This window comes from Saccopteryx bilineata, chromosome 6 (genome assembly GCF_036850765.1).
Source record: "Saccopteryx bilineata isolate mSacBil1 chromosome 6, mSacBil1_pri_phased_curated, whole genome shotgun sequence".
In the NCBI taxonomy this organism is placed as follows: Eukaryota; Metazoa; Chordata; class Mammalia; order Chiroptera; family Emballonuridae; genus Saccopteryx; species Saccopteryx bilineata.
The window spans coordinates 4597510-4616016 of NC_089495.1; the positions used below are offsets into that span (position 1 = coordinate 4597510).

At 44.0% G+C, this 18507-nt stretch overlaps 1 protein-coding gene and 1 long non-coding RNA gene across 2 annotated transcripts in view; one reads left to right on the plus strand and one right to left on the minus strand.

The window, feature by feature from the left end:
* LOC136308487 (defensin alpha 4-like) overlaps nucleotides 1-18507 on the minus strand; it is a 148446-nt gene that overhangs the window by 45402 nt on the left and 84537 nt on the right. The gene's annotated exons all lie outside the window — the stretch shown is intronic.
* LOC136307661 (uncharacterized) lies at nucleotides 303-4672 on the plus strand. Its single transcript, XR_010725981.1, has 3 exons — nucleotides 303-450; nucleotides 817-973; nucleotides 4420-4672. It is a non-coding gene; the product is annotated as an uncharacterized lncRNA (long non-coding RNA).

The following is an 18507-nucleotide window of genomic DNA, read 5'->3' on the forward strand; positions in this document are numbered from 1 at the left end:
CACAGAACACACACCAGGTCCACATCATCACTATCAAAGTGAAGCAAGCGTGGACATTGATCCCACGGACGTGCTGCCACAAAGGGGCAGGGACAGCATCAACGAGGCTGGGAGGCCCAGATGCCCTGGCCCCAGGCCAGCCTGAGCCGCCCTCCACCCCCCCCCCCGCCCCGCCCCGCACTCACTACTCTGTGGTCACTGAGCCCCGCCCACCCCACTACAAGTGTAGGCTGGCTCTGCCCTCCCCACCACTCACTCTGTTCTCCCACCTGACCCGCACTTCCAGGGGACTCTCAGCCATGAGGACCCTCGCCCTCCTCGCTGTCCTGCTCCTCCTGGCCTCCCAGGAGTCAACTGACCAGGTGCCCACCCGGGACTATCCTGAGGCAATGGACCAGGGTGTGTCCATCTCCTTCACAGAAGAGGAACGTGTCGCTAGAGAATCTTCAGGTGACACCTGACCACGTGCTACAGGGTCTGACCGCATCAGAGGGGTTGGAGTCCAGGTCACAGTCGGGGGTGGGATGAGGAGAGAGAGAAGCAGGTACTAAGAGGGGTGTGGAGGATGGGGACGGGGCAAAGAATGAGCACGGACGTGATGGACTCGGGTCAGAGACGGTCATGGGTCTGTGTGACCAACGCAGAGTCAGCCAGTGCTTGTGATTTACACAGACATGTGACCTGTCACCCTAATCTGGCAGGTGTTGTTTATGGTAAATAGATAGATCACTTTTCAGCGGCTCTCCCTGATATAGGCTCTGCCCCTGCTCCCTGTGCCCGTTTCCTCCGTGCCTGACCCTCCTCTTCCCTCCGCAGGCCTGCAGAGAGTCACCGTCTGCACGTGCAGAAAAGGTTCATGCAAAAGAAGTGAGCGTCCCTCTGGGAACTGTACAATCAATGGCCGTCTATACAATCTTTGCTCTCAGTGAACTTTGTGGACCGAGACCCAGAGCATTGTGACATTCCACGGCAGGTGAGAATTCTACCACCACTGAACCGCCAATGTGTGACATTCCACGGAAGACCTGTCCCTTTTCTTCTTTCTCTCTTCAGAATGAACTTCAAGCATTAAACTCACTGTTTCCCTTTCTATTCTTTCTTCCATTTTTCTTTCTTTCTTTCTTTCTTTTTTCCTGAAGTTGGAAACAGGGAGGCAGTCAGACAGACTACTGCATGCGCCCGACTGGGATCCACTCAGCATGCCCACCAGGGGGCGATGCTCTGCCCATCTGGGCCGTCACTCTGTTGCGACCAGAGCCATTCTATCACCTGAGGCAGAGGCCATGGAGCCATCCTCAGCGCCCGGGGTCAACTTTGCTCCATGGAGCCTCAGCTGCAGGAGGGGAAGAGAGAGACAGAGAGGAAGGAGAGGGGGAGGGGTGGAGAAGCAGATTGGCACTCCTTTTCTGTGCCCTGGCCAGGAATCGAACCCGGGACTCTCGCATGCCAGGCTGATGTTCTACCACTGAGCCAACTGGCTAGGGCCTCTTCTATTTTTCTTATTTGTGTGGTTTATCTGTATGGAAATTGTAGTCCTGGATGGTCTACATTAAATTAACCAGCTTTCCATCCCAATAATGAACAATTTGAGCATTAAACAACATTACCAAAAACAGCAATATTGAACATAGATCTTTTCTATTTTTTTTGCTCTTTTTTCTTTTCTGTATGAATTAAATTGAAAGAGGTGACATTGATCAACCTGAGTACATAGGTTCAGGTAAACATTTCTATAGTATTTGAACTCTTGATTCCTTGGGAGCCCATATTTGTTATTATTTTCTATCTCCATGTATCTCCCAACCTCTTGATTCCCCCCTTCCACCCTGTCCCTGGGAATCACCACACTATTGTCCTGGCAATAAGAGTGCCTGTTTTTCTCTTTTTGGTCCTTTGTGCTCAGTCCCCTTTCCCCCTAGCTACGCACACTCACTGCCCACAGCTGTCACCCTGCTCCATAAAAATGAACGTAATTCTCATTTGGGACCATTTGAACCTAACACATTCATTCCTTCAAAGTGAAAGTCAAGTAAAAACTCCCTATGGAGGTACTGAAAGGTGTTGTCGACTGCAGGAATGGTGGATTCCATGGCCATGTTACTGGCTTTTTCACTGTAAGATGTGTAGAGGTATTGGTATATACAGATATTTTCTAGGATAAGCATGTTTTTCAGTTACATGTGCAAGTTCCTAGCTGTACCAACAAGATCGAGTGAACTAATCCATCAGCGTGCTACCAACTGTTAAGACTAAGTACTTTACCAAAAATAGAGTATATTGACCAGCATCGGTGGTCTCAAACAATGGCATTGAGTCATTCAGTATTGTGGGTCATGCCCAATGACCAGTGAAATGGATAGTCTCCCTTGGATGCAGTGGTGAGATTAGCCCAATGACCAGTGCAAGAGTTGATCTAACTTCTCTCATGTTTTGAAGAGTGCAATCAATTCCCAAGAAACTGTCAGCTTCTACCTCCAGGACACGAAAGCATGAACACTTGGAAGACCAGGCTTATCAAAAGTACTGGGAAAGACCCAAAACTCAGAAACTAGCAACAACAAAAAATGTTTAAATGACATCAAAATCCAAAGTATCTGCACTGACTAGAAAAAGAGGTCTCCCCAGAAATGATGCTCTGGAAATGATCTGTCATTCCTGGGACAAAGACACAATGTCCTGAATTTTGAAATGCATCCTAAAAGTCTACAGAAATAAATCAACCAACTCTTTCTTTTTCCAAAGCAGATGCTAAAATTGAAAGGACATTCTAAGAATATAAACCCAGGCACTCCTCAGTCATGGAGATGTGTTTTCCCTGCTGACTCATGACAGAAACAAAGCCAGGACTCATTGGGGACAGCAGTTCTTACCTATCAGGTTGGGAAAGGTCCCAAATCTCACAGTCCAGGGAGCAGACTGCTCTCAGCCACTCCAGGTCCCCAGATCCCAGCCCCCAGGACCTGCAGAAAGAGTGAAGTGTGGTCTTCCCGAGTCACAGCAATTTGCCTGTGGGCAGCTCGGAATGTGGGGGACACAGCTCACCTGTGGTCTCAGGACGGACACCTCGCCTCTTCCTGCTACGCCGTCCATGTCGAGGACCCGTCCTCTTCCTGGTCAGACACAGCGGCCACAGTCCAGGTGCCCCCGTCCTCCATGCGAAAATGTGGAGAAATATAAAACAATAGCCTAACACAACCATGAAGGAGTAACAGTAATTAATTTTTTTATTAATAAATAGGCCTGTCTCAGATATTACATTTCAATCGTCCAAATGTCATTTTTTGGTCACTCTGAGTGCAGGTGTTCAGGGACATCCAGTGTATTTCTAACAGACACGTGGCTGCCCAGAGCCCAGGCTGGAAGAAAGGAGGATGATATTGGGGAATCACAGGGCCTGTTAAACACCTTTCCCTGAGGGTGGGCAGTGGTGGGGTTCATATGTTTGGTGACTGATATTGGGGTGAGCTCTGCAGAGGACAATAAATTAATGCTGTTAGATGTATAAGATGTGTGCTGGGACCCCACAATCTACTCCTAGATGTTTATCTATAAGAGAGTCAGAAAAAGCAAGATGGTGTTTGTAAATGTATACTCATGGGAGTTATGCTTATAACTGGAAATGTTTAGAAATAACAAAATTTTCAGTATTTAATGATAATAAGAGAGCATTGACTGATCACATAAAGCCCTGGCCAGATAGCCAGATTGTTAAAGCATTGTCCCGGTGCTCAGAGGTTGCCAGTTCGATCCCCGGTCAGGGCACATGGTGGAACAGATTGATGTTCCTGTTACTGTCTCCCTTCCTTTCTAAAATCAACAAAATAGACATTTTTGAAGAATGATGACATATATTACACTGGGATGGTGAACACTATAAACATAGTTATGCTGGTCTGTGATTGCTGACATAACTGTGGTCAGGCTAAAGCCTCTGTTGAATGAAGAGACAGAAGCCCTGGCCAGCTGCCTAGTGGATAGAGCATCGTCCCGGAGCCCTGAGGTGGTGGGTCTATCCCGGTCAGAACACGTAGGAGAAGCAACCAATAAATGCAAAGGAGTGGGAACTCCTAGGCAACACTGCCAGTTGATGCTTTTCTTGCTTGCATGAGCTCTTTCTCATAAAATCAATAAATAAAGTTTTCTTAAAAAGAAAAGAGATAGGAAATATAGCATATGACCCTGCAGGTTCCGGCATAATGGACGTAGGACAGTGAGGGAGGAAGGACTGGTGTTCTCCCTCATCACTCAGCTACCTTGTCAACTTTCCTTTGTGCATAGATTTATATATAACTTCATATATTGCTCTATCTATCTATCTATCTATCTTTCTATCATCTATCTATCTATCTATATCTGTCTATATCTATATCTATATTTATATATATATATATATGTATATGAATTTTTTTTCTTATTCAGTGAGATGAGAGAAGGCAGAGACAGATTCCTGCATGCGCCCTGACCGGAATCCACCCAGCAAGCCCTCTATGGCCTATGTCCTCCCATTTGGGGACGTAACTCCATTGCTCAGCAACCAAACTCTTCTTCATGCATGAGGAGGAGGACGTGGAGGCATCCTATGCACTCAGGGCCAACTCACTCCAATTGAGCAATGGCTGCAGAAGCAGAAGAGAAAAAGAGAGAAGCAAGAAAGGGATATGGTACAGCAGCAGATGGCGCTTCTTTTGTGTGCACTGACTAGGAGTCAAATCTGGGACATGCACCCGCTTGGCCAAACAGGGCTAAATTAATACTTTTATAAAAAACATTACAAATCTCATAATGGGTCTGTGGAAACTTCATTATCTTTACTACTTTTACAGTGGACATAAGTAACTGGTGAATGGTTTATGTGATGAGTGCAGATTCTACTGACGTCTTTAACTCTTGTCTCCTTCTCTTTTGCTCTGACCAACTGCTTCCATTCTGTCCCTCTGTGCTCATCTTTACCTGAGCCTGAGTCACTGCTCTGTCCTCCATAGGAAACTATACCCTAGGATACTGAAATATCCCCCACGGGGCAGTAATGACCGTAAACTTGTTGGGCCCTCCCCTCAATTGTGTCAACCATTGAGTCTAAGTGTCGTAGTCTACAGAGATGAGCAGGGCCCTGCACCAGACACAGAAGAACGTTGTTCCCTGTACTCCCTGGATGAGAGCTCTAGTCCTTGTTCTCTTTGAACACTGGAAGGTAAATACCCAAGCAGATGGCACATAGAATATACACCAGGTCCTCGTCATCACTATCAACATGAAAGAAGTGAACACTGAGCCCAGGGACGCATGCTGCCACAAAGAGGTGGGGACAGGAGCATCAAAAAGGCTGGGCGGCCCCGCGGCCTTGGCCCCTGGCCAGCCAGAGGCCCTGCTGCCCTCACTGCCCTGTGGTCGCTGAGCCCCGCCCACCCCACTATAAGTGCAGGCTGGCTCTGCCCTCCCCACCACTCACTCTGCCCTCCCACCCGACCCGCACCTCCAGGGGACTCTCAGTCATGAGGACCCTCGCCCTCCTCGCTGCCCTGCTCCTCCTGGCCTTCCAGGCCCAGGCTGTGCCCCTGCAGGAGACAGCTGACCAGGTGCCCACCCAGGACGACCCTGAGCCCTAGGACCAAGACATGGCCATCTCCTTTAAAGAACAGGAACACGTCGCTCAAGAAGCTTCAGGTGACACTTGCCCACATGGTACTGGGTCTGATCCCATTTGAGAGCCTGTAAGATGGATGTGGAGTTGGGGCTCACAGTCAGGGGTGGGAGGAGGGGGAAGAGAAGCAGGCACCAGGAGGAGAGAGGAGGATGGGGGCGGAGCTGAGAAAGTTTCACGCGACCTTTCACCCTAATGCAGCAAGTATTGTCTGTGGCATTAGTCAGGTCACTTCTCAGTGGCTGTCCCTGATACTGGCTCTGCCTCTGCTCCCTCTGACCATGTCCACTGTACCTGACCCTCCTCTTCTCTCTGCAGGCCTTGAGAGAGGAGCCAGGTGTATGTGCCAACCTGGCTGCTTTGCAGGGTTAATGAGTCTTATGCTGGAAGATGCACTAGCTTTGGTAACAAATACAGGCTTTTCTGTCGTGATACTTTGTGAACAATCATGCCATAAACATGAGGGTGCATTTCTTTTTTTGAATCAATGATGTGGTGGTCTTGGGATATATTCCTAAAAGTGGGATGGCTGGGTAAAAAGGCAGTTCGATTTTTAATTTTTTGTGGAATCTCCATTCTGTTTTCCACAGTGGCTGCACCAGTCTGCATTCCCACCAGCAGTGCAGGAGGGTTTCGTTTTCTCCACATCCTTGCCAGCACTTATTCTGTGTTGTTTCATTAATGAGCGCCATTCTGACTGGTGTCAGGTGATATTTCACTGTGGTTTTCATTTGCATTTCTCTAATGATTAGTGATGTTGAACATTTGTTCATCTGCCTATTGTCCATCTGTATGTCCTCTTTGGAGAAGTGTCTATTCATTTCTTTTTCCCATTTTTTTTATTGGATTTTTTATCTTCCTGGTGTTCAGTATTACAAGTTCTTTATAAATTTTGGTTATTAACCCCTTATCAGACATATTGTCGAATATGTTCTTTCATTGTGTGTTTTGTCTTTAGCTGTGAAAAAGCTTTTTAATTTGATATAGTCCCATTTGTTTATTTTGTCCTTTATTTCCCTTGCCCTTCGAGATAAATCAGCAAATATAATATATATTGCTGCGAGAGATGTCGGAGAGCTTACTGCCTATGTTTTCTTCTAATATGTTTATATATTCATATTTATGTTTACATTTAAGTCTTTTATCCATTTTGATTTTATTTTGTGAATGGTGTATGTTGGTGGTCTAGTTTCATTTTTTGTACTTAGGTGTCCGATTTTCCCAACACCATTTGTTAAAGAGTCTGTCTTTACTCCATTGTATGCTCTTACCTCCTTTGTCAAAAATCAATTTTCCATAAAGCTGTGAGTTTATTTCTGGGTTCTCCATTCTGTTCCATTAATCTCTATGCCTGCTCTTATGCCAGTACCAAGTTGTTTTGAGTACAATGGCCTAGTAGTATAACTTGATATCAGGAAGTGTGATACCTCCTGCTTTATTCTTCCCTTTCAAGTTTGCTGAGGCTATTCGTGTTCTTTTTTGGTTCCATATAAATTTTTGGAATATGTTTTCTATATCTTTGAAGTATGTCATTGGTATTTTAATTGGTATTGCATTGAATTTATAAATTTCTTTGGGTAATATAGACATTTTAATGATGTTTATTCTTCTAATTCATGAACACGGTATATGCTTCAACTTGGTTGTACCTTCCTTGATTATTTTTATCAATGTTTTATAATTTTTGAGTACAAGTTTTTAATCTCCTTGGTTAAATTTACTTTTAGGTAGTTTATTTTTTTGTTGCCATAGTGAAGGGGGTTGATTTCTTAATTTCTTTTTCTGACAGATCATAGTTGGTGTATAAAAGTGCCTCTGATTTCTGAGTATTAATTTTATATTCTCCCATCTTGCTGAATTCATTTATTAGTTACAGTAGTTTTTTTACTATAATTTTGGGGTTTCCTATGTACAGTATCATATCACGAGCAAATAATGATAGTTTTACCGCTTCTTTTCTAATTTGGATGCCTTTTATTTCTTCTTCTTGTCTGATTTTTGTGGCTAGGACTTTCAAAACTATGTTGAATAAGAGTGCTGAAAGGAGGCACCCCTGCCTTGTTCCTGATTTTAAGAGGATTGCTTTTAACTTTTGTCCATTTGGAATGATGTTGGCTGTGGGTCTGTCATAGATGGCCTTTGTCATGTTGAGGTATGTTCCCTGTATTCCCACTTTGCTGAGTGTTTTGATTATAAATAGGTGCTGGATTTTATGAAATGCTTTCTCTGCATCTGTTGATATTATCATGTGTTTTTTTTCCTTCTTTTTGTTTATGTGATGAATCACATGGATTGATTTGCGAATATTGTACTAGCCTTGTCTCCCTAGAGTAAATCCCACCTGATCAAGATGTACGATTTTTTTCATGTGTTGCTGGATATGGTTTGCTAATATTTTGTTGAGAATTTTAGCATCTAAATTCATCAGGGATATTGCCTATAATATTCTTTCTTTATGTTGTCTTTGCCTGGTTTTGAAAGCAGAATTATACTTGCCTCATAAAAGGATCTTGGAAATCTTTCCTCCTCTTAAGTATTTTGAAATAGCTTGACAAGTATCGACATTAGTTCTTTTTTGAATGTTTAATAGAATCTACCTGTGAAGCCATCTGGCCCAGGGCTTTTGTTGGGAGTTTTTTGATAAGTGTTTCGATCACATTTGTTGTAATTGCTCTGTTTATTTTTTCTGATTCTTCAAGATTGATTTTTGAAAGTTGATATGTTTTAAGGAATTTGTCCATTTTACCTAGGTTTAAAAAAATTTTCAGCATACAGTTCTTCATAGTATTTTCTTACAATCTTTGTATTTCTTTTGTGTCAGTTGTTATTTCTCCTCTTTCATTTCTAATTTTATTTATTTAAGTCCTTTTTTTTTTTTTGGTGAGTCTGATTATAGGTTCATAGATCTTGTTTACCATTTCAAAGGACCAGCTCTTGGTTTCATTGATTCTCTGTATTGTTTTTTAGCCTCTATGTCATTTATTTGTGCTCTGATCTTTATTATTTCCTTCCTTCTACTTCCTCTGGGCTTTACTTTCTGTTCTTTTTTTTAGATCTTTTAGATGCAGGGTTAAGTTGATAATTTGAGCTTTTTCTAGCTTCTTGTGGGGTGCCTGTATTGCTATGAACTTCCGTCTCAGGACTGCTTTAGCTGTGTCCCATAAAGTTTGAGTTGTTGTATGGTCATATTCATTCATTTCTAGAAATTTTTTGTTTCTTCTTGGATCTCATTGTTAACCCATTTGTTATTTAATAATATGCTATTTAGTTTCCAAGTATTTGAATATTTTTCAGTTTTTCTGTTGTAGTTAATTTCTATTTTCATTCCATTGTGATCAGAGAAAAATTTGTTGAAACCATTTTGTGCCCTAACATGTCGTCTATTCTAGAGAATGTACCATGAGCACTTGAAAAGAATGTATATTCTTCTGATTTAGGGTGAAAGGTTCTGAAGATATCTATTAAATCCAGTTGACCCAGTGTGTCCTTTAAGTCTGCTGTTTCTTTGTTAATTTTCTTTCTTGAGGATCTATCTAGTGATGTCAGTGGGGTATTGAAACCCTCTACTATTATAGTATTACTGTTGCTCTTGGCCTTTATGTCCATCAAAGTCTTCTTATATATGTATGTGCTGTTATATTAGGTGCATAGATATTTATAATGTTTATATCTTCCTGTTGGATTGCACTCAATAATATCATTATGTAGTGACCTTCACACTCCCTTACTGTAGCCTTTGTTTTAATGTCTATTTTGTCAGATAAAAGAATTGCTACTCAGTTTTTTTACATTTCCATTTGCATGAAATATTTTTTTAAACCTTTTATTTTTAGGCTATGTGTATCTTTTTTTTTTTTTGAGGTGTGTCTCTTGTAGACAGCATATGTATGGGTCCTGTATTCTAATTCACGCAGCTACCTTATGTCATTTGATTGGATAATTAAATCCATTTACATTTAATGTTATCATTGATATGTAGTTTTTTATTTCCATTTTATTTTTTAAATCTGCATTCCTATTTTGCTATATTTTTCCTCCTGTGTGCTGTTTACTATAGGCTTTTAAACATTTCTTGCAGCATTGGTTTTGTTGTAATGAATTCCTTGAGGTTTTTTATTTTTTCCAGGAAGCTTTTTATTTCTCCTTCAATTTTAAACAATAGCCTTGCTGGATAAGGAAGTCTTATTTATAGGCTCTTGTTCTGCACTATTTTGAATATTTCTTGCCATTCCCTTCTGGTCTCAATGTTTCATTGAGAATTTGGAAGTGCTTCTTATGGGGGCTCTTTTGTAGGTGATTGACATTTTTTCTCTTATACTTTTAGTGTTTTTTATGTATCTCTTAACTTTAGTATTTTAATTATGATGTGTCTTGGTGTAGGTTTGTTCTGGTTTCTTTTTAATGGAGTTCTCTGTGCTTCTTGAATTTGTGTGACTTTTTCCTGCATCAACTTAGGGAAGTTTTCAGTTATAATTTTTTCAAACCAGCACTCTCCCTTGTTCTTTCTCTTCTTTTTCAGGAACCCCTATGATGCAGATGTTGTTTCTCTTCCTGTTGTCACAGAGCTGTCTTAGAGTTTCCTCAGACTTTTTCAGCCTCTTTTTATTTTTCTGCTTCGGTGCTTTCATTTATCTAGTCTTCTAAATCGCTGATTCAATCCTCTGCTTCATCTAGCCTGCTTTTAATTGCTTCTAGAGTAGTCTTCATTTCTGATATTGCATTTGTCATTTCTGACTGGTTCTTCTGTAGTATTTCAATGTCCTTTTTGATGCTTGTTATGTCTTTATATAGGTGCTCATTGTTTCAATCCATTGTTGCTCTAAGATCATTGAGCATTCTTAAAATCATTATTTTAAACTCTGCATCCAGTAGTTTGGTTATTTCAATCTCAGTCAGTTCTTTATTTGGGGGTTTTCTTATTGATTCATTTGGATTGCATTTCTCTGTCTTCCCATTTTGTCTGTGTAGACATTCCTCATTTGGGTGTGTTGTTTGTGAAGCTAGCTAAGTCTAGGGTTGGTATTGTCTCTCTCCAATTTTCAGTTGTGTTATTTTTAGGTTTTCTTGGGTTGGCATCAGCTGTTGTTTGTAATCCACTGTGGACTACTTATCTGCTATTATTCTTCCTTTTGCTGTTTGTGTTGGTGTTTTCTATGTTTTAGCTGGGTCAGGTGTGAGGAGCTCTTCTTTAAGCTTGCACTTCCAAAAAAAAGGCCCACGCAGCAAGCAGGACTGTGTGCGATCCCAGACTCTGCTGTGGACGCCTAGGGTTTATGCCTCTGCCTCCTAGCCTGCATGCTCACAGGGACCATGCTGGCCTCCACAACCACGCCCTGATGCCTCCGTCCCGGCCATGCCCTGTGATCAGTCAGCAGTGCGGCGGGCAGTGTATCATAGACCTCTGAACACACTATTTGTTTCCCTAACATGCTGCCTGCCTTTAAGCACCTCTTTTTTTTTTTTTTTGTATTTTTCTGAAGCTGGAAAGGGAGGCAGTCAGACAGATTCCTGCATGCACCCGACCAGGATCTACCCGACTCGCCCACCAGGGGGCAATGCTATGCCCATCCTGGGCGTCGCTGTGTTGCGACCAGAGCCACTCTAGCACCTGAGGCAGAGGCCATGGAGCCACCCCCAGCGCCCGGGCCCTCTTTGCTCCAGTGGAGCCTTGGCTGCAGAATGGGAAGAGAGAGACAGAGAGGAAGGAGAGGGGGAGAGGTGGAGAAGCAGATGGGTGCTTCTCCTGTGTGCCCTGGCCGGGAATCAAACCTGGGACTTCTGCATGTCAGGCCGATGCTCTACCACTGAGCAAACCGGCCAGGGCAGCACCTCTTTTTTCTAACTGGGGCAGGAAAGCTTCTGATGGGCAGGGTAATTTCTTCCCTTTTTTGTTGATGCTGTTCCCAGGAAATTGGGGAATGACTCAGCCCAGGAGTTAAGTTGTCCATCTCTCAAAGTGTTTACCCCTGTGCCTCTGAGTCCACACTCTCCCCTGGCAACTCTAGTCCTCCCAGCACTCACCACTCCTGGAATTCTGGGAAATTGGCTCTGAGTGAGGCTCTCCATGCTGTTTTTTAATATAGAGCTTGGGTCTGAGAGTTCTTCCTCCTTCTCTCAAACAGTATCTAGGCACCTTTTTCAGGCAAATACAGTCTAAAATCCACTTTCAGGCTCCAGGGTTCTAGGCTGGAATTCTGGTTTTGCTGATGAAGACCCACAACTTGCTGGGCATCCCTCCCCATTGTGAGAATCCCTCCCAGCTGGTGCTCCTCCAGGGAGTGGGATAGCCCTTTCCACATCTCTACCTTTCCTACCAGTCTCAGTGAGGCTTCTTCAGTGGTCCTTGGATATAGAATTTTCTTAGTTAATCCAAAGTTAGTCTTTCAAGATGAGTGTTCTCAGAATTAAGTTGTAATCCACCCTGTTTCTGGGAAGTGGGAGTTGGAGCGTCCACCTACTCTGTGGCCATCTTGTCTCTTCCTCTATTATTTTAATTAGTGTGATGTATTTGCACAGAAAATTCTGTCCTGCATAGTCAGCATTAAATTAACCAGCCTTTTAATCAGATGATGAACCATTTGAGCTCACACGGCAATAAGAAAACCAGTAAAAAGGACCATGATGCTTAATTAAGAAAACTTTAACTTTCCATATTCAATTGATTCATAATGAAACTCAAAGTGAAACATTCCTATGTAGTGTACTAAAAGATGCAATTGAACCCTGGCTGGTTGACTCAGTGGTAGAGCGTTGGCCCAGCGTATGGACATCCTGGGTTCGATGCTCAGTAATGGCACACTGGAGATGTGAAATCTGCTTCTCTCTTCCTCCTCTTTTTCTGTTTCCCTCTGTCTCTCTCTCTTTCTCTCTCTCTCTCTTTTCCCCTCCCCTAGCCATGGTCAGTTAGGGCCAGTTGGCCCCAGGCACTGAGGATGGCTGCATGACCTCACCTCAGGTGCTAAAATAGCTTGGCTTCCAGGCAGCAGATGAATGGCCCCAGAAGTGCAGAGCTTTGCCCAGCAGGGGGTTTGCCAGGTAGATCCCAGTTGGGTCACATGAGGGAGTCTGTCTCTCTGCCTGCCTGCTTTTCACTTAAGAAAATTAAAAAAAGGTGCCATTAACTTCAAGAAGAGTAGTTTCAACGAGCATGGTACTTGTTCTTTAATTTGAAAGCAGGAGAGGACATTGATATGTGGAGATACTTTATAGGATAAGCAGGTGTTTCACTCACATGTGCACATTCCTAGCCGTATCAAGATCAAGTGACCTAATGCTTCAGGGTGCCACCAACAAGGAAAAGTAAGAACTGCACTCAAAATGGAGTAGACTGACCAGCATTGCTCATCTCAAATAATGGCCAGAGGAAAGCAGAGTTTTGATCCGGTCAGTAACACAGGTCATGCCTATCACCAATGAAATGATGGTCCCCTCACGAAACCTAAAATGGTGATTAGTTCACTGTCCATTGTAAGAGTTTATCTCAATTCTCTTTTTAAAGAGATTGAGTCTACCAGTCACAAAAATCTTGTATTGAATCTAATATAATCTATCAAAAAACGGTACATTTTCAGCAATGCCACAGATAGGCACTCGGTCCTGAGCTGAGAGGGAGGCTGCAGGGAAGCCACCGAGACAGAAGCCTTATTTCCAGAAGACAAGCACCTCTCTGCCCCCCTCTCCCTGTTACACAGTCGCCACACACACCCTAAAGCCATGACCTTGGATTCTAGCCTGAGGCTGTGTTGTACTCATAGAACCTTCTATTTGATCTGTGCACTTTGGCCACATCTACAGTATTTCTACATGTATAAGATGCACCAGATGCACCATTTTTTGAAAATTTTGGGGTCTAAAAACTGGGTGCATCTTATACAGTGGTTGTGACATAACCAATGCCATAGAAGGAACTGAGGAAGAGGCAATATATGAAGACTGTGATTCGACATCAGACACAGATGAGGACAAGCTAGTGGGCTGGTGTTGTGACAGTGATGAGGACTTGTATGAATTTTATGATGAATAAAACTTGAGTTCAATAACTTTATGTAATACAATTTATTTTTCAAACTTTGGGCCCCTATATTAAGGTGTGTCTTATACATGGAAACATCTTATACCTGGGGAAATACAGTAATTCAAGAAAATTTTCCTTGTGAATATTTCAAACTAAAAACACTTAAATTGAAACTAAATTAGAAAGGACCATGCTCCCCTCTCAAGTCCCGCTCAAGACACGGGAGCACTGACACACGGAAGACCGAGCTTCACAAACGGAAGTAAGGAAGAGACAAAACTCACAAAAGACCTTAAATTTTAACAGCACATGAAAATGCAAAGTATATGTGTAAACAAGAGAAAGAGCCAAAGGGAAGTGACAGACCATGCAAATGTTCTATTGGCCCTGGGACAGAGTGACAATTTCCTGAATGTATAAATAAGCACTACAAACTAAAAGGAATAAATCGGCCAAGTATTCAATATTTCATTTCCCAAAACCGATGCTAAGAAGAAAGGACATTCAGAGAAAATAAACAGAGGCACTTCTTCAATGTGGATACATGTTGCCCCGTGACTCAGGAGAGACACAAAGCCAGGACTCCATCCGAGTTGCAGGTCTTACCTGTCACTCTGGGACAGAGATCAACCCTCACAGTTCAGGTAGCAGACTGCTTTCCGCCACGCCTGGACCCCAGGGTCCCCGCCACCAGGGTTTCAGAGAGTCAGGAGCAGGTTATTTACAGCTCACAGCGATCGGCATGCAGGCAGCACCGGAGGTGGGGGACGTGCCTCAACTGGGGTCTCAGGACGGGCATCTCCCATTGCCTGGCTACGCCATCCACATGCAGTAACTGTCCTTCCCATGGGCAGGACAGAGAGGCCACAAGTTAAGCTGCTCCCATCCTCCAATTAAAAATAAAGGGAAAAAATATAAAAGAATAACACAGCACTACTATTAACCGTTACATTAATTCATTTTATTATTTAATAATGGGTCTGACTCAGATGTTACATTTGATTGGTCAGAACTCTGTGTAATGGTCACTCTCAGCTGCAAGAGGGTCATGGACATGCAGTGTATTTTTAACAAAGCACATGGCTGCCCGGAGCCCAGGCTTAGAAACATAAACAATAAAATTGGAGGATCACAGGGACTTATAATCACCTCCCAGAGTGCGTGGGCAGCAGTAGGGCTCATATTTTTTAGGGGGTGATGTTGACAGGGCCTATGCAGAGGATGATACATTAATATCTCTTAAATGTATAGTACGTGTTACTTTGAACCTACATGCTACTAGGGACAGTTCTCTAGAAAACAGTCACAAATAAACAGGAGGATACTCACTGCTGTTATGCTTGCAACTGAATATAGTTAAGAATAACCAAACTGTCAGAATTTAGTGATGAATGAGAGACTGCTAAGAGGTGATGTATAAACAGTAGGATGGTATAACACCATTCACACAGTGTTTGTGCTGCTGGAATAGTGTTTGAGGTAATTCTGGGGTGAGGAAGGATACTCAGAACACGGGGACCCTGGTGGCCCCTGCAGAACAGGTGGAGGGCTGGCGCAGGGAGGGGGACCAATAGTCTCACTCATCACTCAGTTTTCTTTAGAATTCTCTTTTTTGTGCAAGAATTATTTTTTACTTTAAAACATCAAAACTTTCAGAGGAAGGTTGCAGAAACTTTTTTGTATCACTTATTTCTAAAAAAGAACACAAGTCATTGGAGAGCAGTCTATGTGATATGTTTAAATTCTACAGACGTCAGGAAATGAACGTCTCTTTCAGCTGAACTCTGACCAACTCCTTCCCTCCTGTCCCTCTGTGCTCTCTTCACAGAGTCTGAGTCACTGTCCCCTCCACCTCAGGAGATCACCCAGCCAAGCCTAGCAACCTCCCCACAGTCCTTGAACCTGGAGAACGAACCCTCTACTCCAATGGGGGAAGGTCTGGTCCCAGGGTTGGGGCCTCCAGTGATGAGCAGGGCCCCACATTAGGCACAGAATAAAGCTGTTCCCTGTGCTCACTGAATGAGAGCTCTAGTCCTTGTCCTCTTTGAACACTAGAAGGTAAATACCCAAGAAGATGGCACACAGAACGCATACCAGGTCCTTGTTATCACTATCAACATTAAACAAGTGTGGACACTGAGCCCTTGGATGCCTGCTGACATGAAGGGGCGTGGACAGGAGCATCAAAGAGGCTGGATGCCTGGTGGCCCTAGACCCAGGCCAGCCAGAGGCCCCACAGGTTAGTCCCTGAGCCCCACTTACTGCACTATAAGTGCATGCTGGCTCTTCCTCCCCACCACTCATGTTTGCCCTCCCACTTAACCAGCACTTCTAGGGGACTCTCAGCCATGAGGACCCTCACCCTCCTCGCTGCCCTGCTCCTCCTGGCCTTCCAGGCCCGGGCTGAGCCCCTGAAGGAGACAGCTGACCAGGTGCCCGCCCAGGAGCAGCCTGAGGACAAGGAGCAGGACGTGGCCATCTCCTTCTTTGGTACGGAACATGTTGCTGGAGAAGGTTCAGGTGACACTTGTCCACATGCTACAGGGTCTGACCCCATCTGAGGGCCTGTCAGAGGGGCGTGGGATGAGGGGGGAGAGAAGCAGGCACCATGAGAGGAGAGGAGTATGTGGGCGGGGCAGAGAATGAGCATGGAGGTGATGGACTCGGGTCAGAGACATCCTGAATGATCTACATTAAGTTATCCAGCTTTTCCATTTCAATAATGAACATTTTGAGCATTTACATGGCAATAACAAAAACATCAAAATTGAATATATTTAGAATAACATTAAAAGACAACATTTAATCCATTCATAATAAAACTCAAATGTGAAAGGTGTCTGGAGTGAACAAAATGTTGTTTTTGATTTCAGAAAACATGGTACTAATGGACTGTGTTACATTTTCTTTAATTTTAAGATGTGAGAGGGCATTGATATGTATATTATCTCAGGATAGCAGTCACATGTGTGTATTCCTAGCTATGTCAACAAGATCAAGTAACCTAATGCTTCAGTGTGCTACCAATAGAGAAAAGTAAGAACTACACCCAAAAAACAGTATATTGACCAGCATCTGTAATCCCAAACAATGACAATGAGACAATCAATATAGTGGGTCATACCCGAAGACCAGCGAAATAAATAGTTCCCCTTGGATGCAATGGTTAGATTTCCCCAATGACCACTGTAAGAGTTAATCTTAATTCTCTCATGCCTTGACCAGCTCTATCAATTTCCATGAGACTGTCAGCTTCCACCTCCAGGACTCAAAATCAGGGTGCCACCAACAGGGAAAAGTAAGAACTACACCAAAACCGGAGCATAATGGCCAGCATCAGTGGTCTCAAATAATGAACTGAGAAAGGGGAGTCCCAGAGCCACTGGTAAAGCTCAGATGCCCAGTGACGGTGAACTCAGCGGTCTTCATTGGGATCACAAATGGTAAATGAGTCAATATCAAAGGAAAGAGTTGGTCTCAATGTTCTCTATGTCTTTTTTTTTTTTTTTTGTACTTTTCTGAAGCTGGAAACGGGGAGAGACAGTCAGACAGACTCCCTCATGCGTCCGACCGGGATCCAACCGGCACGCCCACCAGGGGCGACGCTCTGCCCACCAGGGGGTGATGCTCTGCCCCTCTGGGGCGTCTCTCTGCCGCGACCAGAGCCACTCTAGCGCCTGGGGCAGAGGCCAAGGAACCATCCCCAGCGCCCGGGCCATCTTTGCTCCAATGGAGCCTTGGCTGCGGGAGGGGAAGAGAGAGACAGAGAGGAAGGAGGGGGTGGGGTGGAGAAGCAAATGGGTGCTTCTCCTATATGCCCTGGCCGGGAATCGAACCTGGGTCCCCCACACGCCAGGCCGACGCTCTACCGCTGAGCCAACCGGCCAGGGCTCTATGTCTTTTTATAGAGATTCAATCTACTAGTTAACAATAATTACATCCTGAATCTAATATAACCTAACAAGAAACGATATATTTTTAGCAATGCCACGGACAGGTGCTTGCTTGGTCCTGAGCTGAGAGGGAGACTGCAGGGAAGCCACCGAGACAGAGAAGCCTTATTTCCAGATGACAAGCAGCCCTCTGCCCCCTCTCTCAGTTCCTTGGTCACCACACACGTCTTAAAGCCAGGAACTTGGATTCTACCCTGAGGCTGTGTTGTGCTCATAGAACCTTCTATGTGCTCGTTGCCCTGTGGCCACTTCTACTTCAGGTGACCTTTCCCTGCAAACAGTCAAATGAGAAACACTTACTCTGAACCTTTACCATCAGTCAGCATGCGCCCCTCTCAGCCTCTTTTCTCCTTCCCGCACAGGACACGAGAGCACTGACACTCACGTGTGGGAGACCATGTGACTATGGCTCTACATACAGACTGTGGTGGCAAAGAGAAAAACATAAATTTACCAATACTTTGAAAAACATCAAAAGATTGTAAATTTTCCATAGGAAAGAGAAAACGCAGAGGGGAAATGACACACTGTGAAATGGTTTGCGGTACTTGGGGCAAAGAGGACATTTCCCGAATTGAATCTGAACAACCTACTGAAATAAATGGGCCAACTATTTCATTTTTGAAAACTAATTTCAAACAGACAGGACCTTCGGAGAAAATAAACACAGGCACTTCCTGGACATGGAAACTTGTTGTCCCTGCTGACTCATGACAGAAACAAAGCCCGGACCCCATTGGGGTGGGAGTTCTTTCGGATCACATTGGAAAAGATCCCAAACCTCACAGTCCAGGTGCAGACTGCTCTCAGCCACACCAGGGCCCTGGGATCCCAGCCACCAGGGCCGGCAGAAAGTAAGGAGTGTTTTTCCCGAGTCACAGCAATCTGCATGTGGGAAG